At 37.5% G+C, this 24369-nt stretch overlaps 1 protein-coding gene across 12 annotated transcripts in view; it reads left to right on the top strand.

Annotated features, from left to right (window-relative positions):
- NRCAM (neuronal cell adhesion molecule) overlaps positions 1 to 24369 on the top strand; it is a 215444-nt gene that overhangs the window by 31163 nt on the left and 159912 nt on the right. For all 12 annotated transcript variants that reach the window (XM_036247278.1, XM_036247286.1, XM_036247285.1 and 9 more), the window contains exon 2: positions 877 to 942. The gene's annotated coding sequence lies outside the window, so the exon portion shown is untranslated. The remainder of the gene's footprint in view (positions 1 to 876; positions 943 to 24369) is intronic.

Here is a 24369-nt window from a genome sequence, read left to right as displayed (position 1 = left end):
CTAAATCATCCCAGCTGATTACACATCTTTTAATTTTATTAATGCAGTCATTTGAGATTCTTAGTTGTCTTCATATTTGAGTGCAGCCAGGAGTTCCTGAATTGACACTTATTTCTCGTCTCTGAAGGGTTTTTCAGAGGTTGATAGTATGACTTCTGTTTTCAAAAATCCAAAGTCCAAAAAGCCACAAACCCTCCTTTAGAACACTGTGATGTCACTGAGTTGGTTGTCTAAAAAAAATGAAATCTAATGTGCTCAGCTGTGATTGTACTACTCCCTGTCCGTGCTGTCCTTTTCTGGATAATTCTCAGCTGGGATATTTGCAAAGGAAACATTTAGACTGAGGAGGGGAGATTTGGAGAGGACCAAGCTCTGGAGCTGTCCATAGCTGAGCCTTTGTCCTAGCTCAGGTGGGGCTGCTCAGCTCTTGGCTATTCCCATCATCTACTTAGGACTCTCATTGAAAACTTGAGGCCTTTCAAAAACAGTCAAAAGAATTTCTACTCTACTAAACAAAAAATTTAAATAATAATAATAATAAGCACCCCACAGCAAGGAAGTATTTTAGCCACAACTGTAAAAATGCATTACAAAAACCCTTCTATTCCCTTAAACTGAAAAGAGGAAAACAGACATCACTCTTTGGGAGGGATCCAGTAAAGGGATAGCCACCAAAATTTTAGTTACCTCACTGCTGTTACTTTTGATTGAAACCAGCAGTGATGTGTTTTGCCAAATCTATTCATAATTTGTCTTTCCTTACAGGGGTCCCCCTATAATTGTGATTCCCATCAGGAGTCACTTGGAGTTAATATATCTGCTGTGATTAATGATAAATGTCTTGTTTACAGTTCCTTCTCCCCTCTCAACCCACAGAGCAATACTGAGAAGACTTGGTTTTTAAATATTAAAAGGAAGAAGAACTTCAGATTTTCTTCAAAGGTAGGAATTTATCGTCTTAAAAGAAGGGAATTATACCATAAAATGACGTGATTATGTAATATTATTGCCATATTTAATACTTTTTAATACAGAGAGTATGAAAAAAGATAGGGAGTAGGAATATAGATGCAAAAACCGTCATACTGCTTGTCAAAAAAGAATGGATCAAATACATAGAACACATAATGAAGAAAACCAGCCCTCAGGTCCTTTCATAGTAATACGATTTTTGTTTTACTGAACTATGAATCATAAAATCAGGAAATAGAATAAAAGCATTGCTAGTAAATAATATTTTCTGAAAGAATTAAAGATTTAAAATGACAAGGACTCATTTACAAGAAACGAGTTTTCTTTTTTATTTAATAATTTATCAAAAATCTCCCAAGAACATACTATCCGTGTGTGATTTTTCTTGTCTCATAGTAAAGTTCAAGTAATACAAAAGTCCTTTGGGAAAGTTTTAATATTACTTTGATATGTGCTTTCTGCTTTGTAAATCCCTTCCCCTCCCTTGTTTCCCACCCCCACTGTTTACTCCATTCCCATTTATCTCTATCAATTAGAATTATCAACTTTAGAATGGACTCTGCCAGGCCTATGATGCCTTCTGAAAGACCATTATTATAGTATTGAACTTCATGAAAAATATCTTACTTGGAGATCTAGAATACAGTTCAGAGAACCATATCTCAACCAATAATGACTTTCTTAAAAAAATTTGTGAGTGCATGATTGTTCAGACATTTAGTCCTACACCTCATAGGTTTCATTTGACACTTAAACTCTAATGGACTTTAATTAAGAAAAGAAGATAGTATGCAAGATTTGGAGGTAGTAAAATATTCTAAACATGTCCCTTGTCCTTGAGAATTCTTTAATTGATTCATTCAGATGTCATTTTGTATGGAAGAGGAAATGATTCATGCCTTAGTTGAATTTGCTTCCATTGTGTTGTATTGAAACTGATTTTATATGACTAACTAGTTCTTATGGTGTTTCAAAATACCACCAGCAATCCCCAAATTAGTAGCCTGGAAACCAAGAACGCTGTTTTGTAAATCAAATAACACAGATTTTGTTTTGCTTGAAGAGTTCTTGAGAAGTGAAAATTAGTGAAGACTAATGAAATTGCTGAGTTAGGTATAAGAAATACCAAAAAAACCTTCATTTGTATAAGTGGCTCTTTTAATAAAAAGCTTTCTTAGTTAATGTAAAATGACTTATTTTACAATGTTTTGATATACCTATACATATCCTTCCAATAAGTTTCCATATGTCATAAAATAAAGAACACCTGCAAGGTAGAGCAATGTAATATAATAGTAAGATTCATCTGTTCTGACCGGGACATGAAAATTTGTATATACGAAATCACAGTTTTAGGAACTAGGAATTAGTAGTAAGTATGTTAAGTAAAATGGCCTATCAACAAAACAGTACTATCAGCAGTACATTATGGCAAATTCTCCTTTAGGGCAATATATTGTATGATACCTAGGGGAGGTAAAAAGACAGCAAGACCAGGAACTTATCTGTAGATGGTTGATTCTAGTAAAAGGAGAAAATAGGTGAAGACAAGGCCAGGGAAGGGACCACCACAAAGAAGTACATGAGGCCCTTTTAAGGGGCCAGCGATGGGCTCAATAAATGGCGCTGTCCTACTTTTCAAGGCCCTCTCAGCTGTTTTCTGAGGTTGCTTACCTGGTTGCTTTCATTATTTTCTCTTTTATTCATTGCGTGAAAGTCATTTGACTTAAAATCTCCATCTTCTAGAGTAATAAGTGAAAATGTTCAATTCTACCTTTCTCAATACATTCTTCTCATTAATCTTTTTGGCTAGTCTTTTGTTAAATGACTGAATTGAATTTTTAGTTGTCAGGCACTGTTGGAGCCACTAAAATATCTCATTTTATCTTTGTGAATGATTTAATCTGGTTGAAACTAAATACTGAGTGTATCCCTCATTTTTTTCCCTGGCCTCACAAAGACTCCCTAAAACTTCCTGAAATTCTAAAGCACACTTGTATTCAGAACATCCCCAGGCTGTTCAAGAATTCTGCCTCTGACATTAGAATAAGAAAGATTTTTGGCCCTGGCCGGTTTGGCTCAGCGGTTAGAGCGTCAGCCTGCGGTCCCGAGAGACCCGGGTTCGGTTCCCGCTAGGGGCATGTACCGCGGTTGCAGTTTGTCCCCGGCCCTGGTTGGTCGTGTGGGTGGCAGCCACTCGATGTGTCCCTTCACGTCGATGTTTCTCTCTCTCTCTCTCTTCCTCTCTCTCCCTCCTGCTCTACCTGAACAAAAAATGGAAAAATGTCCTCAGGTGAGGATTAAAAAAAAAAAAAAAAGAAAGATTTTTGTAGCTCCTGTTTTCAGTAGTCTTTCCCATGTTCACTGGTGTGCAGGTTATGGACTCCGAAAGATGGAAACAGCCAGAACTGTGGTTGGTAAACTCCCACTCCCACCCCTACATCCTTCTCTCTGGAAAGTGCTACCTCTACCAATGTCCAGTAGTATGTAAAAATTGTGTTCACATTCATCATTAATGCTAATGTGGAAATTCTCTCCAAGGAAAATGTGCCTTCCACTTGGCTTGAGAACCTTGAGCTACAATGCAGGAGAGCAATGGTGGAATTTCAATAGTAACCAGAGTGAGGAGAAGGGACATCCTCATAATCATTCCATGTATCTACTGGTTTTCTGCTCTGGCTGCATTTGAATAAGTTTGGTTCTGGTTGTGACCATAATGAGTCTGAAGAAGAACCATGACCATGCTGCACTTTAAAGCATGCTCCCTTTTGGCAAGCCATATAAAAATGAAAATTGACAAGTTATTGGAGTTATTTAATGATTGTTTTGGGTTAATGACTTGAAAGTTGTTCTTTCCCTTGGACTCATAGTAGTAACTTTTTAAAAATTATGCATACATCTCAGGAGAATGATAATTATAGTTGACCCTTGAACAACGCAGGGGTTAGAAGCCCTGAGCCCTTATACAGTAGAAAATTTGTGTATAACGTTTGACTCCTCCAAAGTTTACGTAGTCCCTCAGTATCTACATTCATTTGGTTAGAGGACCCCCCTCCACAGATACCAAAATCGGAGGATGCTCAAATCCCCAAATAAAATAGCATAGATACATATATACAGTTGGCCCTCCACATTCACGGAATCCCAACCACTGTTCAAAAACAGTACAGGCATTTGTTGAAAAAAATCCATGTATAAGTGGACTAACACAGTTCAAACCTGTATTGTCAAGAGTCAACTGCATATTTTGAGTAGATAATAGTAAAACTGAAAACAGTAAAAAGACTGTCTTATAATTAAGTTGCTTGTGAATGTGAACCAATATTTTATTGCAAAGCCCAAATGGGTCTAATGTTTTCAATACTATTTGACAGTAAAGAGATCTATCAGAATTTTGTCCCACAGCATCATTTTAACACTGAGAAGTTTTTATCCATGTTACATGACGCCAGACAAATCCAGGAGACATGTATCATCCTCAAAAGGAATACTTACCTCATGTAGCTAGAGATGAAAATCTCATTAATAAAGCAGTTACCTCAGGAAGCCTAGAATTTACAAAAACCAAGACAGAGATGTAAATCTAAGCACAGGATATTCACCTCTTTATTGTTTTATTTTATTTTTATTGAATTTATTGGGGTGACATTGCTTAATAAAATCCTACAGGTTTCAGGTGTATAATTCTATAATACATCATCTGTATATAGTATTATATGTTCACCACCCCAAGTCAAGTTTCCTTCCACCACCATTTATTCCCCCTATACCCTCTTCTACCTCTCCACTGTGGGGCTGGTGAAAAAGGTGAAGGGCCCTGGCCGGTTTGGCTCAGCGGTTAGAGCGTCGGCCTGCGGTCCCGAGAGACCCGGGTTTGGTTCCCGCTAAGGGCATGTACCTCGGTTGCGGTTTGTCCCTGGCCCTGGTTGGTCGTGTGGGTGGTGGCCACTCGATGTGTCCCTTTCACATCGATGTTTCTCTCTCTCTTCCTCTCTCCCCCTCCCACTCTACCTGAACAAAAAATAGAAAAATGTCCTCAGGTGAAGATAAAAAATTAAAAAAAATGTTTAAAAAAAGAAAAAGGTGAAGGGATTAAGCAAACAACAACAACTACAACAAAAACCACAGACAACAGTATGGTGATTATCTTTATTGTTTTAAATTGGTGAGGTATTCAGTCAGCTAGAAAATCAGAATGATCTTTTCTTATACTTATTAACTTACTCCCTCTTTGCCCAGACATATGATGAGTAACCACATCTCTTGAACATTAGCACCTTTGGACAATCCCTCCACTGTGATTGTGGCAAACTTCTTCGGGGAATAACTGCTCCTCACCAAATTTCAGCATTCCTGGAAACTGAATGAGAGAGAGAACATTTTGTTTTGCCATTCCCATGTACTATCCAGCTTTCCATTTCCGTGTGGAGTCTGAGTAACTCCCTGTGACCTGGGGTCAGAGAGAATATAAAATCCTCATGCACAGCAATTCTGTAGGGAGGTGGAATTATAATACACTTCCTGATATTTAGCTCTGAGTTATGGCATCCATGATTGGGATGCCTTTATTGATTATGTCCTTTCTGCCCTTTGCATTCTATCCTGTAATTCTTATGGGACATAACCTTTTTTCTCTGGAAACTCAGTCCATTCCCCTCCCACGACTCTAGACTGCTCAGTTTGTTTACTGTCATTAAAGGCTGAGAAAGAGTCATTGAAAGATATCTAAAGAACTAGATCAACATGCTCTCTTAACAGATAGTGGGAGATGGTTGATCATGCAAGGGTGAGAAAGTGACGAGAAAGGTGGCTTTATGTTTTCATGGCAGCAACAATGAGTGTTAGTAGTCATTAGAGGAACCCTGCAACTTTCAAGCGTTCTTCCCCTCTCCTCCTACTGTGGTCAAGTGGGGAGAAAGATCTGCTTTGAAATTGGAAGGAGAAAATTGCCTAATTTCCTCCAGTAGAGGAAATGCATAGCAACTTAGCATTTATACACCAAAAGGCTGATGCATTGACCTTTGCAAATAGTTCTTTACAGATACTCACTGGATCAGATTCTTTTCCTTGCTGCACTTTTGGCTTGTAGTTTTTAAATGTTTTCTAGTGTCACCAGAATTAGAACTGGGGATGAGGTAAGGCTAGAAGAGTGGGCCTTGGACTTTAATTTGGGGACTCACTGAAATGACTAGAATTCTGCCACCAAGAGGAGAGCCAGTGCCCTGTGACCCATGTTCCCAACAAGTACAACCTCTACTAAAATAACTGCCCCTGAAAGGAAGCTTATTCAAAATAATAATTATAAATGGTATTCCTTATTCATTCAGAATTATTATCTTTATGTTTAGCCTTCTCATGACCAAAATGAATAGTTATTGAATTTTGTGCACCATAACCTACTAAGTCAGATACTCTCAGTGTTGATAATAGTAGAAAGCCTTAAATGTTCAGGTCCACGTAACTGTATATACTCAAAGGTAGAAATGTGTGCCTAAGTTCTGTAAGGGTTTTATGAGAGCCCTTCCTTCAGCATCTGGACATTTCATCCCTGGCTCCTTTTGAAGGGAGTCAAATCTGACAGAAGGGTAATCTAGGGAACTACCCAGGAGGAAAATGAAGCCCAGCGTGGAGCAGGAGGCCAGACCCAGGCCCCTGCTGGTAATGCAGTATGTTGCTGTCACGTCTGACTGCATACACAAATAGATACTTGGGCTTTTTTTTTTTTTTTTTGCTTTGTTTTGTTTTATTTTTGCCTTTCATGACAGCATTCGTTTTGTAAGGCAAAGAAAAAATCTCTTGGAAGGATTCAGGTTTTCATATCTGCAGAAGGCATTTCTATAGCTTTTGTGATATTTAGCTGGTCTGTAAAGCATCTTTGTTTCTGGTCGACTGTTGAAGAAAGCAAGTCCATAAACTAGTGTGACTACAGAGAATAATTTCTATTGAAAGTGTTCAGTAGGATGTGGTGCATGGGGCCAATCTTGACGGCTTTGTTTCTTGCAGCATGGTGGAAATTCACATTCATATTGATACTGCTCCTTCGTATTCATTAGTATGCATGGTTAAACAATGGGACATGCCAGCTGACATGCAGTGTCAATTAATGGATTTCTCAAATGTGTTGATTAATGTGTTCCTGCGACACCTCCTTAAGCCAGCGCTGCACCTGAGGTGTGCAGGATGTGCCTCCTCACCCACTGCTGCACCACTCACACATGCCCATTTGCACATGGGTCTTCTCTATGTATAGTTCACATTAGTGCCTTTCTAAATAAAACCACAGGTCTAGGAGGTTTTTTACAGAAATATTCTCCTCTCACAGAAGTGTCCTACACTATAATGTAGCAGTGAGTTTATACACTGTGAAGTTCATAGAAGGAATTATCTTATAGCTAAAGGTATATACACTTGGTGCGATCTTTCTGTCCTGTGATGATGCTGTCCTGATTTTCATTTTTGTTGTTCTCAAAGTTTTTGTAAACAGAATAAGCTGAAAATACTTATTGAGTGCAGTTTTCACTGGAATGAAACAGGAAGAGATATGCAAATGGACCATCCAATAGATACTTGGTGAACCTGGCATCTTAGTGGGAAGCCATGTACCCAGAGGCAGAGATTCCCATCGGCCCTGGCAGGGTAATTCTGTCTTCAGTCCGTTTCATTCAGGGTGGTGACTTGTCATGCTGTATTATGAGTTCCCGTTAAACCATATATGTTTTCATACCTTGTTTCCGAAAAGTGTTATCGATGAGGTTCTGCCTGGCCAATAGTTTGCAAAAGATGAGTGTTTGAGTGTTTTTACTTGTTATCTACAAAAGAATTCTACTGCTACTCTTTAAACTTTATGACCCTAAAATTCTCAGCAAGATGACAAAAATTATGAAAAAGCTATGTTCTAAAATGTTAAGAGAAGGTCTGAGCATAGAAGAAATGATTTAGTAGTGGTGAGGTGATGGTGTTGCCTTCCATGTCCTAGGCTCCAACCATTAGTCCTATTTAAAAAAAACTTCTTTTAACACTGGGAAAAGCAGAGCAAACAAGTTCATCCTGAACAAGAGGAAACTTTTGCATATTAGAGAATTATGAAACTATAATAAAAAGAAGTAGTAAAGTCACCAATATTTATGCCATTTAGTTATTGGATGAAATTAATGGTGAAGGGTGGCATTCTGATATTTTCAAAAATAAGACTTGAGTGAAGATTCTTTATTCTATTTAGATTTAGCAGTAATAAGACCATTCAAAGGTCTACTTTGGAGATTCATAGACTTCTGTTATTTGATTAATGGCATCTTACTCCATTAATTTAAAATGCTTATTTATGTCTGTCTCACAGGAAAATAGTTATGGAAAATAAAAAAGTAAAATATTTAATTACTTCCTTGGCATTTGAATACATAAGCTTCTCTTTTGGAACTTGGGGTACACAGAATCTGTGTTTGATGTGAAAGACATATTTAGGAAAATTAATTTTATTTGATTTTCAGAGAATCTTTAATTATATGATATGTTTAAAAGAGAAATGTTTAAGAAGGAATTTATTTTTGTGATTAGACATGCATTTTCTTGGTTCGCTTGAATTCTACAGGAACCAAAGGGGTAAACAAAGAGAAGCAGTGAACGTGATTAATCTGTTTTTCTGCAAAGCTTTTCATACTGTACTGAATAAAAGCCTTGCTGACAGAAGCTGTTAGCCTGGTGAAGGAAAGGCTGTAGGAACAGGTTATGAAAGGAGAGAATGGAGGTCAGAGAACAATCCGTGTGGAGGAGCACAGGGGAAATGGTTTCTGCAAGTTTATTTGTTTATTTTTGTCAGTAATCACAGAGAACATGTAGTTAATTCAGTTTCCTAAATCGCTTTGTTCCCTGGGGCAAAAAAACAAAACTGAGAAAGAATTTGACAAATATAACTGGACAAAACTACCATATTAAAATTGTTCAAATGACCTGGAAAACATATCTATCAATTTCTAAGTGTCCTATAAAATGTTTCTTCATTGTGTAACATTTCTCTCTTATAGAGAATCTTATTACAGATGTGTTTCAATACCAAAAATAAAGGTGTTTGAGTTAATATGTTGTACAAAATAAATTATTTGGTATACATTTTTGAAGGCCATTAAAAAGCTTTCTTGCCATAGAGGAGTGGGAAAAAATAAGTATGTCTTAGGCAGCCTTTGCACCATCCTGGGTACTTAGTTCATTGTCTGTAAATATTTGTTAAATTGAAATGAATACTTGTTATGTATCAAAAACAGAAGTCATCCCTTGAGAAAACAGCCCCCCTAATTTTCTCTGGGTCTTTCCATGTGTTGCTGATGGTTATTGGTTACTCAGCACAGCTTTATGGTAAACTGATAGACATTTTGATTTTCTTAAAAACAAATTTTTGAACATTAGAGTGAGCAACCCCCAAGTTCAGTGAGGAAGTAGATTTCATATATCTGCATTAAAATGTATTTTCTGAATTTGTTCAAATTATTTTTATTACTGAAATATAGCTGTCTTGCCCTGGCCAGTTTGGCTCAGCGGTTAGAGCGTCGGCCTGCGGTCCGGAGAGACCCGGGTTCGGTTCCCGCTAAGGGCATGTACTTCAGTTGCAGTTTGTCCCCGGCCCTGGATGGTCGTGCGGGTGGCAGCCACTCGATGTGTCCCTTCACATCGATGTTTCTCTCTCTCTCCCTTCCTCTCTCTCCCTCCCACTCTATCTGTACAAAAAAAGGAAAAATATCCTCGGGTGAGGATAAAAAATAAAAAAAATAAATTAAAAAAAAAAAATGAAATATAGCTGTCTTGATCTAGTAAGTGATTCAATAGACATAGAAAAGGCATGGAACAATCTTTGTTATAAAGAGTATGCAATTAAAAGACTTTCTTTTATAAAACATTTCCCTCAGCTGAGAGTCAAATCCAATGCTTCACAAGTAAAGTATTCAATAACCACTGAATGAATTATGGTACCATTGCCCATACTGGAACCTAGACTTTCACCACTTTACTGACAATAAATCAGTATATTCTGAAGTTATTTGGGTTGTACTAATACAAATAAGATACTTACTTATGGGGCCTACATATAGTTCCTACATGGTGACCATCTTCATTAATAAACATTGTTGATTGCTTCTTTATATGTAAGGAACTGTGAAAGGTTCTAATAATGCAGTCTAAATTAAACAATATGGCTCTTGCCCTTCAGTGACTCACACTCTTTAGTTATATAGATATAGATTGACTATTCACATTCTATTGAAATCTTGCAGTTAATATACTTTGATTATATTGCTATGACTGAAGGTGCTGTGAAGAAAGGTTGGAGAGTGTTGTCTGGGCCAGGAGTTTGTGATAGGTGTGGGATTCTACTCAAAGAATTTGAGCAGAGAAGTCACATAATTAGATGTGAGTTTATAACAAATATCCTAGCATCGGTATACAGAACAGATGGATGAAATTGGAAGCCAGAATCCAGCAGTAGGCAAGAAATGATAAGAAGCAAGAATGCCTGACCTAGGATCCTAGCAGAGGTGTTGCAGAGAAGGTGACAGTAAATTATATTTCAGTGGACCTACTGCCATGAAAAATGGGAAAGCAAGGCTTGCCCTCTGACTTTAGAACCTGGGTGGATGGATGGTTACGCTACTGACCAGAATACAAAATGCAGAAGGGCTGCTTTTGAGAAGAAGATAGAAAGTCTGTCATAAATATGTTGAGTCTGAAATATGTCTGCTGGTAAATATACTATACTGAGATTGAATTATGTTCAGTCATGAACTCATTTAGTTCTGAGTGAGAAATGATGTGTGCCCACCATTGTTTTGAAAAGGTTAGTTTGGCATCAGTATTTTAGGAAAATTTAATGAAAACACTGAAGATGGGGAAAGCAGTTACTATGAGGACAGCAGAAGCTATCACTGTGGTAGATACATGAGCACTGACATCCCAAAATTAGGAGAAAGGCTGTGGGAATGGTAAGTGGAGATGCCAGGAATCAAACAAGCTGTTGCTGAAGAACAGAAGCCCCTTGCCTTTTATCATTTTATTTAAATATAACTGAGCTTTTGTTTCATTATTTCATGAATACAGTCTTAGTTGAAACATCTCTTAGTTGAGTTTTGCCTCTGGGATCATGATAACTGGTCATCCCAGGTTGTCCTTAGAATTATTAGTACAGTTTTTTGAAGTGGGGTGGTTTCCGATGGACCACATGTAAGCAGAATTAGTGCCATCAATCATCCAAGAGAACTACTTATAGATACCAAAAGGTCAAAAACCCTTATTAACCTAAGGACCTAGAATGTACTCAGTTTAGACTGAAATTACTTTCTCAAACTGTGATCTAAACAAAGAAATTTTGCCAAGGGCATAGCATTCCCAAGAGTCACTGGAAACATTTTTTCAAGCAATAACATGGAATAATGTGTCATTATTACTAAGCAGATAAATTTGAGTCCACTGTAAGGGGAAAGAGCTACATTGTTTATTCCTGTTGTTATATTTGTGGTCATTGTTTTGTGTCCTGTGATCACTATTTGGAAAAGATGATCAGTTAGACACATGCCAAATATCCAAGGTGGTATTAACATTACACATTTTCATTTCAGTAATTCTTTCAGATTTCTAAGTGAAAGGCAGCTTAACCCTAGGGTGTGTGCTAAGATGAATCACAAATCTCAGAAATAGGGTCCTAATATGATGTGTTGGCTGCAGAGGGAATTAATGTGTACTTATGGACAAATTCTGGCAAAGTTAATTCCCAAAATTGTAATTCTAAATGTCTAAATCATAATTTACATTTAGAAATTTTTCATTTTGAGCTCCTAGGTATTTTATAATTAAAACTCATACCTTCTGTTTAATCAATCAAAAGGAAAAGAACTAGGTTTTTTAAAAAATTATAATTAAAAAATTATTTTTAATAAAAAATTATCTCATTTTTCTTCTACTTCTCATGCACATAAGATAAGCAAAACAAAACAAAAAAATCTCTAAATTTGACTTGGAACTTCTTTCATTTATCTCAGAAACTGGAATGGAATAGGACACAGTCACGTGGTTCATGCCATGGAGGCACCCTGCTCGCTTTCTTCTACAGCTCTACCAGTTAAGTCTTGGCATTAGTGACCTCTCAGTGCCTGGTACCAATTCTTCATTAGTTCCTGTTGTCTTAGAAATCATATTGGTGATCCATGTGGACCATGGAACCTGTTTTCTGGAAAACTACCTAATATTTTAAAATTTTTATAAATTTTGTCTATGGAAAAACCCTTCTAAATTTTTCCCCATATTTTATTTGCATTGTTTTCAATCTGGATGACATATAATATATTTTGGCATGTAATGAAATTACAGTTTTTTTCCAATTTCTATTAATTTATTTTTGTTACAGATGTTTCTCCTTTTCCCCCCTTAGACCTCCTCCTCCCATCCAGGCCCCCCACCCCCAGCATTATTGTCTATGTCCATTGGTGGCTATGCATACATGCATATAATTACATTTATCATCTGTCAGTAATTTGCCACCTGATAAAAGGAATAAGACATGTTTGTTACAATATACAATAGCACTATTTAAAATTGTTCAAAGCATGTACAATTCATTGCAAATGATGTTAGAGAATTCATTACAATTTAAATTCATGTTCTTATGAAAATTATCCTTTCTATTCTTCGCGTTATATATCTGTGCTTTTTATACTTCTTCACTATAATTAAATGTTTTACTTCTATTTATAGACTATAGAAAATCTTGTACATTTTCCTTTTTTATTTTTATAAAGAATTATTTACGATGAGAATTTGAAGCACTAAAATCTATCTCTATAGAACTGTATGTTTAATATAAGTAAAATTTGTTTTCTGAATTAATATAAAGTAAAACAGTTTATTTTTTAAAAAGGTTTTTTGTTACTGACTTGACAGTATTATATTTTGGTAAAAACTAAATTTGAAAACATTCTCTTTCATTATTAAGCTTCTGTTGATTCATAAAACAGTATAGTGCCACAAAATCAGCACTATAATTTTAGTCTTATAATAAAATAGAAAAAAAAAATGAAGAAGTTCTAGGTTGCAAAGCCAGATCTGATACAAATTTTGCCTGGTTTCTGTATTATTAATTTATATTTTTTCCTAGGCTGTGTGCCTCCAGAGGGGTGAACATTCTCCTTTGGAACTGTTCATTTGACCTGTTCCTATTTCAGTGTTGCCACTAGTTTAGTACAACATAGAGGCAAGTTATTTTTCAAAGGGTCTCAACTTACCCAGGGATGCATTTGTCTTATGTTTGTCTGTTTTGTTGGCATATGTGTATGACATGATGGCCTGTTAGAATATAGATGTGTGTTGTAAAAATAGCATCTGGGATCCTCTAAGGCTATATTCCAAAAAGACAAATTAGTTTAGTTTTATATATTTTAATGTCTTTTCAATGGTGATGGCTCATCTTCAATATTTAATAAGGTAAAATTAATATAGTGTTATAATAACCATTGAGAATAATCAAAATATGCCCTAAGCAGTATTTTATTTTTAATATCAGGTTTTTCTTTCTTTTTTTTTAGTCCATGCCAATAAAAAATGTTGACAGAAATTTTGGAGAGGATTAAATTTTTATGTAGACAGTAATGTTATAATAGTGGAATTGAATATTCCTAGAAGTACCTTCTATGAAAAACATTTTGTTCTACTGTAATAACAGTAACTGTGTATGAGGTTTACTGTGCACTAGATATGCTCTAAGCATGTTTAACCTAATGTTATCCTCACAGTAACCTGTTACCATCCTCATTTATACATGAAACTGAGGTACAGAGTTAAATACATTGCCCATAGACACAGAGCTGGTAAATCATAGAGCAAGGACTCAGCTCAAGTTAGTCTAATTCCTGGGCACATATCCTTCAAAACCACACATATTCCTGGGCAAGAGATGTGCCCATATGAGAGATTCCAAAATGGTGGCAGAGTGAATGAAAGATACACAGACCATCTCCCAGGACCAAACTGGAATTACAACTGAAATAAAGACAAATTGTTGGCAAAAAATACTAACAGAAAAGCAGCTGGAGAGGTCCCATATAACCAGGGACAGAAAAAGGACACTAAATCAAGTCTGGTAGGAACTGGGGAAGCATGCGAGGGCAGGCTGAGAGCCCACAGATAGCAGCTGTTTTAGGAGTGAGCAGCTCCCTCAGGGTTAAAATCCCAAGGCAGTGCCACAGCACAGACAGCTAAGACAGAACACTGAACTGGCTACAGCCACTCACCTTGGGTTCTGGCAAAGGGAGAGCAGGCTGGACAGGAACTGTTTGGAGACTTAAGAGCTTGGAGAACTCAGAAAGGCAATAGGAGTTTTGTGCTGAATCAGTCCCTCACAGGACAGTAGCCATCTTACTCAAAGAGCCCCTTCCCAAAGCCCCAGGGAGAAGCAATAGCCCCTTCTGCAGGAATTTGACACACCACCCTGCCAGGCCAGAGAAATGCAAGTTGAGGCTCATTAACAGCCAGCAAGCATCTGCCTCACCTGGAAATCCTCTTACTCTGAACACCGGAAAGATTTTTTTTTTCATTTAGTAGTGGGCTATAACCCAAGGCTCTTCAAGTAACTGAGACTAATAGCCTCCAGGCAGAGAGCTAGGGGATAAATGAACCTTTTCTTGGATTTCAAATTTACCCTGGAAAGTAAGACTTGACAGTGGTGTTTAACATGGGTACTCCCACCTTCATCCAAACCCAGGAGAGGGAGCCACAACCAGTAGAACACCAACACCCACAGAGAAAATATGGCAGGCTTCAAAAGGCACTGACACAGCCAAAATGTTGAAACAAAGAAACAAACCCAAAATGAAAGAATGAGAGAACTCAACCTAAGAAGAGATAAATGAAATGCAGTTAAGCAAGTTATCAGAGGTAGAATACAGAGTGATGATAATGAGTAAAGAGCTCAAAAGCATGAGTAAAGATATAGAAACATTGACAAGCAATCAACTGGGAATGAAGAACAACATAGCAGAAATAAAGAACACATTAGAAGGAATAACCAGCAGAGTGAAGAAGCCAAGGACCAAATCAGTGAATTAGAAGACAGGGTAGGAAAAAATTACCCAATCAGAGAACCAAAAAGAAAAAACAATTTATAAACAGAAGACACCCTAAGACAGTGGTTCTCAACTTTCTAATGCTGCAACCCTGTAATACAGTTCCTCATGTTGTGATGACCCCCAATCATAAAATTATTTTTATTTCTACTTTATAACTGTAATTTTGCTACTGTTATGTCTTAGGCGACCCCTGTGAAAGGGTTGTTTGAACCCCAAGGGGGTCACAACTGACAGGTTGAGAACCATTGCCCTAAAAAAATGTAGGACAATATGAAACATAACATCTGCATCATAGGAGTTACAGAAGAAGAAGAAAATGAGCAAGGGTTAGAGAATACATTTGAAGAAATAGTGAGAGAAAATTTCCCTAACTTGGTGCAGGAAAAAGGCATAGAAGTACAAGAAGCACAGAGAGCCCCAAGTAAGAAGATTTCAAACAGGCCTACACCAAGAAACATAATAAAATGCCCAAATTTGAAGACAAAGAGAGAATCCTAAAGGCTGCAAGACAAAGAGAGAATCCTAAAGACTACTATCATCTGACTTCTCAACAAAAACACTACAGGCCAGGAGGAAATGGCATGGAGTAATCAAGGTCACAAAAAACAAGGATCTGAATACAAGACTACTCTATCTAACAAGGCTATCATTCAAAATAGGAGGTCAAATAAAGAACTTTCCAGACAAAAAAAGATAAGGGAATACATTAGCACCAAACCAGTACTGCAAGAAATGTTAAAAGACTGCTGTAATTAGTAGAAGAAATAGGAAGAAAAATATAACCTCATTATACAAAAATAGCAAATAAATATGTACATATCAATAATAACCTTGAATATAAATGGATTGAATGCTCAAATCAAAAGACACAGGATAGCTGATTGGATAGGAAAGCATGACTCATCTATATCTTGTTTCACAAGAGACCCACCTCACAACAAAAGACTCACATAGGTTAAAAGTGAAGGGATGGGAAAAAATCGTCCAAGCAAACAGAAAGGAAAAAAAAGAGCTGGGGTAGCAATACTCATATATGATAAAATGGATTTTAAAATGAAGGCCATAACTAGAGACAAAGAAGGCCACTACATAATATTGAAAAGATGTATCCAACAGGAAGATATAACCTTTGTAAACATATATGCATCCAATACAGAGGCACCAAAATATATTTTTTAAATTTCTGGAGGACTTCAAAGGAGAAATTACAGCAATACAATCATGGCAGGGGTCTTTTTTTTTTTTTTTTTTTTTTCAAAGTAAAATAGATATCTTTATTTTATTTTATTTTTTTTAATTTTTTATTTATTTATTTTTTTGTTACAGATATTTTAACTTTTTACCCCATTGGCACCCCCACCCCACCCCCCCTCCACCCTGTCCCCGGCTTAGTTGTCCATGTCCATTGGTCATGCATACATGCATATAAGTTCTGTGGTTTATCTCTTCCCACCACCCCACCACCCCATCCCCTCTTCTGAGGGATGTCAGTCTGTGCCCTACTTCCATGTGTCTGGGTCTACTGTATTCCTCAGACTGTTATGTTCATTATATTCTGTATATAAGTGAGATCATGTGGTATTTGTCTTTTTCTGCTTGGCTTCTTTCACTTAGGATAATACTTTCCAGGTCCCTCCATGTCGTCTCAAAGGATAAGAGATCTTTCTTTCTTACCGCTGCATAGTATTCCATTGTGTATATGTACCACAGCTTTTTGATCCATTCGTCTACTGGTGGACACTTGGGCTGTTTCCAGATCTTAGCTATTGTAAATAGTGCTGCTATGAACATGGGGGTACATATATTCTTCCTGATTGGTGTTTCAGGCTTCTTAGGGTATATTCCCAGCAGTGGGATCACTGGGTCAAATGGAAGTTCAATTTTTAATTTTTTGAGGTAGCACCATATTGTTTTCCATAGCGGCTGCACCAGTCTGCATTCCCACCAGCAGTGTATTAGAGTCCCCTTTTCTCCACACCCTCGCCAACACTTGTTGTTTGATGATTTGTTGATGGCGGCCATTCTGACAGGTGTGAGGTGATACCTCATTGTTGTTTTAATTTGCATCTCTCTGATGATTAGTGATGTTGAGCATTTCTTCATATGTCTCTTGGCCATGTGTATGTCCTGTTTGGAGAGGTGTCTATTCAGCTCCTCTGCCCATTTTTTAATTGGGTTCTTTGTCTTCCTTTTGTGGAGTTGTATGAGCACTCTGTATATATTGGAAATTAACCCCTTATCTGATACATCATTGGCAATGATGTTCTCCCATACAGTGGGTTGCCTTTCCATTTTGATGATTGTTTCTTTTGCTGTGCAGAAGCTTTTTAGTTTGATGTAGTCCCATGTGTTCATTTTCTCCTTTATTTCTGTTGCCTTAAGTGATGTATCAGTGAAAATTCTGCTCCGTATGATGTCCGAAATTTTGTTGCCTACATTTTCTTCTAGAATTTTTATGGATTCACGGGTCACATTTAAGTCTTTTATCCATTTTGAGTTTATTTTTGTGCATGATGTAAGTTGATGGTCTAATTTCATTTTTTTGCATGTAGCTGTCCAATTTTCCCAACACCATTTATTAAAGAGGCTGTCTTTACTCCACTGTATGCTCTTGCCACCTTTGTCAAATATTAATTGAGCGTATTGCCTTGGGTCCATTTCTGGGTTTTCAGTTCTGTTCCACTGGTCTATATGCCTGTTCTTCTGCCAGTACCAGGCTGTTTTGGTTACAGTCGCTTTGTAGTATAACCTGATATCTGGTATTGTGATCCCTCCAACTTTGTTCTTCTTTTTCAAGATTGCTGTGGCTATTCGGGGTCTTTTTTGGTTCCATATGAACTTTTGAAGTATTTGTTCTAGTTCTATGAAATATGTCGTTGGTATTTTAATGGGGATTGCATTGAATTTATAGATTGCTTTGGGTAGTATGGACATTTTAATGATGTTAATTCTTCCAATCCATGAACAGGGTATGTGCTTCCACTTTTTTATATCTTCCTCTATTTCTTTGTTCAATGACCTGTAGTTTTCTGCAAATAGGTCCTTTACTTCTTTGGTTAAGTTTATTCCTAGGTATCGTAATTTTTTTGGAGCGATGGTAAATGGGATTGTTTTTTCAGTTTCTCTTTCTGTGAGTTCATCATTGATGTATAAGAATGCCGTCGATTTCTTGACGTTAATTTTGTATCCTGCTACTTTGCCAAATTCATTTATTAAGTCTAATAGATTTTTGATGGAGTCCTTAGGGTTTTCTATGTACAATATCATGTCATCTGCAAATAATGACAGTTTCACTTCCTCCTTTCCAATTTGGATCCCTTTTATTTTTTCTTCATGTCTGATTGCTGTGGCTAAGACTTCCAGTACAATGTTAAATAAGAGTGGCGAAAGTGGACATCCCTGTCTTGTTCCTGTTCTTAATGGAAATGTTTTTAGTTTCTGTCCATTGAGTATGATGTTGGCTGTAGGTCTTTCATATATGGCCTTTATTATGTTGAGATATGATCCCTCTATTCCTACATTGCTGAGCGTTTTTATCAGAAATGGATGCTGGATTTTGTCGAATGCTTTTTCAGCATCTATTGATATGATCATGTGGTTTTTATTCTTCATTTTGTTTATGTGGTGTATCACGTTTATTGATTTGCGAATATTGTACCAGCCTTGCATCCCTGGAATGAATCCCACTTGGTCGTGGTGAATAATTTTTTTGATGTATTTCTGGATCCGATTTGCTAGTATTTTGTTCCGGATTTTGGCGTCTATGTTCATCAGGGATATTGGCCAGTAGTTTTCTTTCTTTGTAGTGTCTTTTTCTGGTTTTGGAATTAGAATTATGCTGGCCTCATAGAATGTGTTTGGAAGTCTTCCTTCTTCTTGAATTTTTTTGAAATAGTTTGAGGAGAATGGGTGTTAGTTCTTTTTTGAATGTTCGGTAAAACTCCCCCGTGAAACCATCTGGGCCTGGGCTTTTGTTTGCTGGGAGAGTCTTGATTACCTCTTCAATTTCCTTAGTTGTTATTGGTCTGTTCAAGTTTTCTATCTCTTCCGGGAATAGTTTTGGGAGACTGTGTGTTTCTAGAAATTTGTCCATTTCGCTGAGATTGTCGAATTTGTTGCTATATAATTGTTCATAGTAGTTGTTAACGATCTTTTGTATTTCCGTGGTGTTGGTTGTTACTTCTCCTCTTTCACTTCTGATTTTGTGTATTTGGGTTCTCTCTCTTTGTTTCTTGGTGAGTCTAGCTAAGGGTCCATCTATCTTGTTTATCTTTTCGAAAAACCAGCTCTTTGTTTCATTGATCCTTTGAATTGTTTTTTTGGTCTCTATGTCATTTATTTCGGCTCTGATCTTTACTATTTCCTTCCTTCTACTTGCTCTGGGGTTTTCTTTTTGTTTGCTTTCTAATTCTTTAAGTTGTGAGGTTAGACAGTCAATTAGAAATTTTTCTTGTTTTTTGAGGTAGGCCTGTAGTGCTATGAACTTCCCTCTCAGAACTGCTTTCGCTGCATCCCATAGATTTTGTGTTGTTGTGTGTTCATTTTCATTGGTTTCCAGGAAGTTTTTAATGTCTTCCTTGATCTCCTCGGTGACCCATTCATTGTTTAATAACATGCTATTTAGCCTCCATGTGTTGAAATGTCTTTGCATGTTCTTGTTGCAATTGATTTCTAGTTTCATGCCATTGTGATCTGAGAAGATGCTTGATATGATTTCAATCTTCTTGAACTTGTAGAGATTTAGTTTGTGTCCTATCATGTGGTCTATCTTTGAGATTGTTCCATGTGCACTTGAGAAGAATGTGTATTCTGTAGTTTTGGGGTGTAATTCTCTGTAGATATCTATTAAATCCATTTGGTCTAGTGCTTGATTTAGAGTCTCTGTTTCCTTGCTAATTTTTTGCCTAGAGGATCTATCCAGTGCTGTCAACGGGGTGTTGAAGTCTCCTGCTATGATTGTATTGTTGTCAATTTCTCCTTGGAAGTCCTCCAGAAGATTTTTAATATATTTTGGTGCTCCTATATTGGGTGCATATATGTTTATCAAGGTTATATCTTCCTGTTGGATAGATCCTTTCAATATTATGTAGTGGCCGTCTTTGTCTCTAGTTATGGTCTTCATTTTGAAATCTATTTTATCAGATATGAGAATTGCTACCCCAGCTTTTTTTTGCTTTCCATTTGCTTGGAAAATTTTTTTCCATCCCTTCACTTTCAACCGATGTGAGTCTTTTGTTGAGAGGTGGGTCTCTTGTAAACAACATATAGATGAGTCATGCTTTCTTATCCAATCAGCTACTCTGTGTCTCTTTATGGGAGCATTCAATCCATTTACGTTTAAGGTGATTATTGATATGTACTTATTTATTGCCATTTTTGTTTAGTGTGGTTCTATTTTTCTTCCCATTTCTACTGCTAATTACAGCAGTCCTTTTAGCATTTGTTGCAGTGCTGGTTTGGTGCTAATGTATTCCCTTAGCTTTTTTTTATCTGGGAAGCTCTTTATTTGATCTTCTATTTTGAATGATAGCCTTGCTGGGTAGAGTAGTCTTGGATTCAGATTCTTGTTTTTCATGACTTTGATTACTTCATGCCATTCTCTTCTGGCCTGTAGTGTTTCTTGTGAGAAGTCAGCTGAGAGCCTTATGGGGTTCCCTTTGTAGGTAACCTGTTGCTTATCTCTTGCTGCTTTTAGGATTCTCTCTTTGTCTTTAATTTGTGGCATTTTAATTACTATGTGTCTTGGTGTGGGCCTGTTTGGGTTCTTCTTACTTGGGACTCTCTGTGCTTCTTGAACTTGAATGCCTTCTTCCTTCACCAAATTAGGGAAGTTTTCTCTCACTATTTTTTTGAATATATTCTCTATCCCTTGCTCCTTTTCTTCTTCTTCGGGGACTCCTATGATGCGAATATTATTACGTTTCCAGTTGTCCCATAGTTCTCTTAAGCTGTCTTCCTGTTTTTTAATAGTTTTTTCCTTTTGTTTTTCTGATTGGTTGATTTTTTCTACCCTGTCTTCTAATTCACTGATCTGGTCCTCAGCTTCCCCTACTCTGCTTTTTAAACCTTCCAATGTGTTTTTCATTTCAGATATGTCATTTTTTATTTCTTCTTGTTGGTTTTTAATTTCCATTTGGCTTATTTTCAGTGTCTCTATGTCCTTACTCATGCTGTTCAGCTTCCTCAAGATCATGGCTCTGAATTCTAGCTCTGTTAACATGCCTAATTGCTCCACATTGATCTCATCTTCGGTGGAGGTGTCTTGCTCTTTCATTTGGCTTCTGTTTCTGTGTTTCACCATTTTAGCTATCACTGTGGGCTTTGGAGCCTGTCAAGTTCTCCCTGTGGGTGTTGGTGTTCTGCTGTTTGTGGCTCCCTCTCCTGTGTTTAGATGAGCGAGGGAGGACCCGCGTTGAACACCACTGTCAAGTCTTACTTTCCTGGTTAAAGTTGCCAGCCCAGGAAACGTACTGTTATCCTCTAGCTTTTTGCCTGGAGGTAGCAGTCTAGGTTAATTGATGAGTTTTGGGTTGTCAGTTGATTGAAAAACTCCCTCTGGTGCTCAGCCAAGGGGCTTTCACGAGGGTGGGGCAGATGCTGGTTGTTAGTGAGCCTCAATTAGCACTTCAATGGCCCACAGGGTGGGGTTGGATCTCCGAGGGAGGGGCTGCTGCCTCTCCCCAGAGCCCTGGGAAGGAGCAATGTGGCCACCGTCCTGAGTGGCTGCACTCAGCCAAGGCTCTGAGCGCCCTCCAAACCCCGAGTGTCCCGACACAGTTCCAGTCCAGTCCGCCCTCCCTCCGCCGGAGCCCAAGGTGAGTGGCTGTGGCTGTTTCAGCCTCTGTCCCGGCTCTGCGCTGTGGGGCCGCCTGGGAGTGTAACCCGCGGGCGCCCCTTATAGCTAAGGCCGCTGCCGAGCTGCCGACCGTGGGCTCCCAGCCCCGTCTCGCGCCTTCGCAAGCCTACCGGGATGGAGTCAGTGTCCCTCGTTGTATGGTCCTCGCAAGCTGCTTTTCTGTTGGTTTTTCCTGTCGATTTGTCTGTGTTATAGTTGTAATTCTGGTTTGGCTCTGGGAGACGGTCTGTGTAGCTCTGTTCACTCTGCCGCCATTTTTCCAAGCCTGGCAGGGGTCTTTAATACCCCACTGTCATCACTGGATAGATCCTCTAGACAAAAAATTAACAAGGAAATCAAGACTGTAAATGATGCACTAGATCAAATAGATTTAATAGATATCTACAGAAACCTTCACTGCAAAACTGCAGGATTCACATTCTTCTCAAGTGCACATGGGTCATTCTCAAAGATAGACCATGTTAGGACACAAACTAAGTCTCTGCCAGTTCAAGAAGATTGAAATCATATCAAGCATCTTCTCAGATCACAATCGCGTGACACTAGAAATCGATTACAGCAAAACATTTAAACACATGAAGGCTAAATAGCATGGTATTAAACAACAAATGGGTTACCAAGGAGATCAAGGAAAAATGAAAACTTCCTGGAAAACAATGAAAATGAACACACAACAACACAAAAATTATGGGATGCAGCGAAAGCAGTCCTGAGAGGGAAGTTCATAGCACTACAGGCCTACCTCAAGAAAAAAGAATAATTTCTAATTGAATATCTAACCTCACAACTTAAAGAACAAGAAAGCAAACAAAAAGAAAAACCCAGAAAAAGTAGAAGGAAAGAAATAGTATAGATCAGAGCAGACATAAATGACATAGAGACTCAAAAAACAACTCATAATGTCAGTGAAACCAAGAGCTGGTTCTTTGAAAAGATAAACAAGATTAAAGGACTCTAGCTAGACTCACCAATAAACAAAGAGAGGACCCAAATAAACAAAATCAGAAACAAAAGAGAAGTAACAACTGATACCACAGAAATACAAAGGATCATTAACAAATACTATGAACAACTATACACCAACAAATTGGACAATACAGGTGAAATGGGCAAATTTCTAAAAATACATAGTCTCCCAAAACTGAACTGGGAAGAGATAGAAAACTTGAATAGACCAATAACAACTAAGGAAATTGAAGATGTATTCACGACTCTGCCAGCAAACAAAAGCCCAGGCCCGGACAGCTTCATGCAGGAGTTTTACCAAACATTCAAAGAACTATCACCCATTCTCCTCAAACTATCCGAAAAAATTCAAGAAGAAGAAAGACTTCCAAACTTGTTTTATGAGGCCAGTATAATTCTAATTCCAAAACCAGATAAAGACACTACAAAAAAAGAAAACTATAGGCCAATATCCCTGATGAACATAGATACCAAAATCCTTTACAAAATATTACCAAATCAGATCTACCAATACATCAAAAAAATTATTCACCATGATCAAGTGGGATTCATTCCAGGGATGCAAGGCTGGTGCAATATTCAGAAATCAATAAATGTGATAAAGAAAGTGAAAGATAAAAACGATATGATCCTATCAATAGATACTGAAAAAGCATTCAACAAAACACTGCACCCATTTCTGATATAAACGCTTGGCAATTTGGGAATAGAGGGACTATATTTCGACATAATACAGGGCATATATTAAAAGCCTATAACCACCCTGGCAGGTTTGGCTCAGCAGTTAGAGCATCGACCTGCGATCCAGAGAAACCCGGGTTTGGTTTCCGCTAAGGGCATGTATCTCGGTTGCAGTTTGTCCCCTGTCCTGGTTGGGTTGTATGGGTGGCAGCCACTCTATGTGTCCCTCTCACATGGATGTTTCTCTCTCTCTCTCTCTGAACAAGAAATGGAAAAATGTTCTCGGGTGAGGATAAAAAAAAATCCTACAACCAACATCATATTCAATGGGCAAAAACTGAAAGCATTTCCCTGACGAACAGGAACAAAATAGGGATGCCCACTTTCACCAGTGTTACTTAACATCGTTCTGGAAGTCTTAGCCAAAGCAATTAGACAGCAAGAAAAAATAAACAGGATCCAAATTGGGAAGGAGGAAGTGAAACTGTCATTATTTGCAGATGACATGATATAGTACATAGTAAATCCTAAACACTCCATCAAAAATCTTCTAGATTTAATAAACAAACTTGGCAAAGTAACAGTATACAAAATTAACATCAAGAAATCAATGGCATTCTTATACATCAATAATGAACTCACAGAAAGAAAAACTAAAAAACAATTTCATTTACTATTGTGGCAAAAAAAAATTAAGATTCCTAGGAATAAACTTAACCAAAGAAGTAAAAGACCTATTTGCAGAAAACTACAGGACATTGAGAAAAGAAACAGAGGAAGATATAAAAAAGTGCA

The sequence above is a fragment of the Molossus molossus genome, unplaced genomic scaffold (assembly GCF_014108415.1).
Source record: "Molossus molossus isolate mMolMol1 unplaced genomic scaffold, mMolMol1.p scaffold_m16_p_7, whole genome shotgun sequence".
NCBI classification, from domain to species: domain Eukaryota; kingdom Metazoa; phylum Chordata; class Mammalia; order Chiroptera; family Molossidae; genus Molossus; species Molossus molossus.
This window is presented reverse-complemented; position numbering and strand designations above follow the sequence as displayed.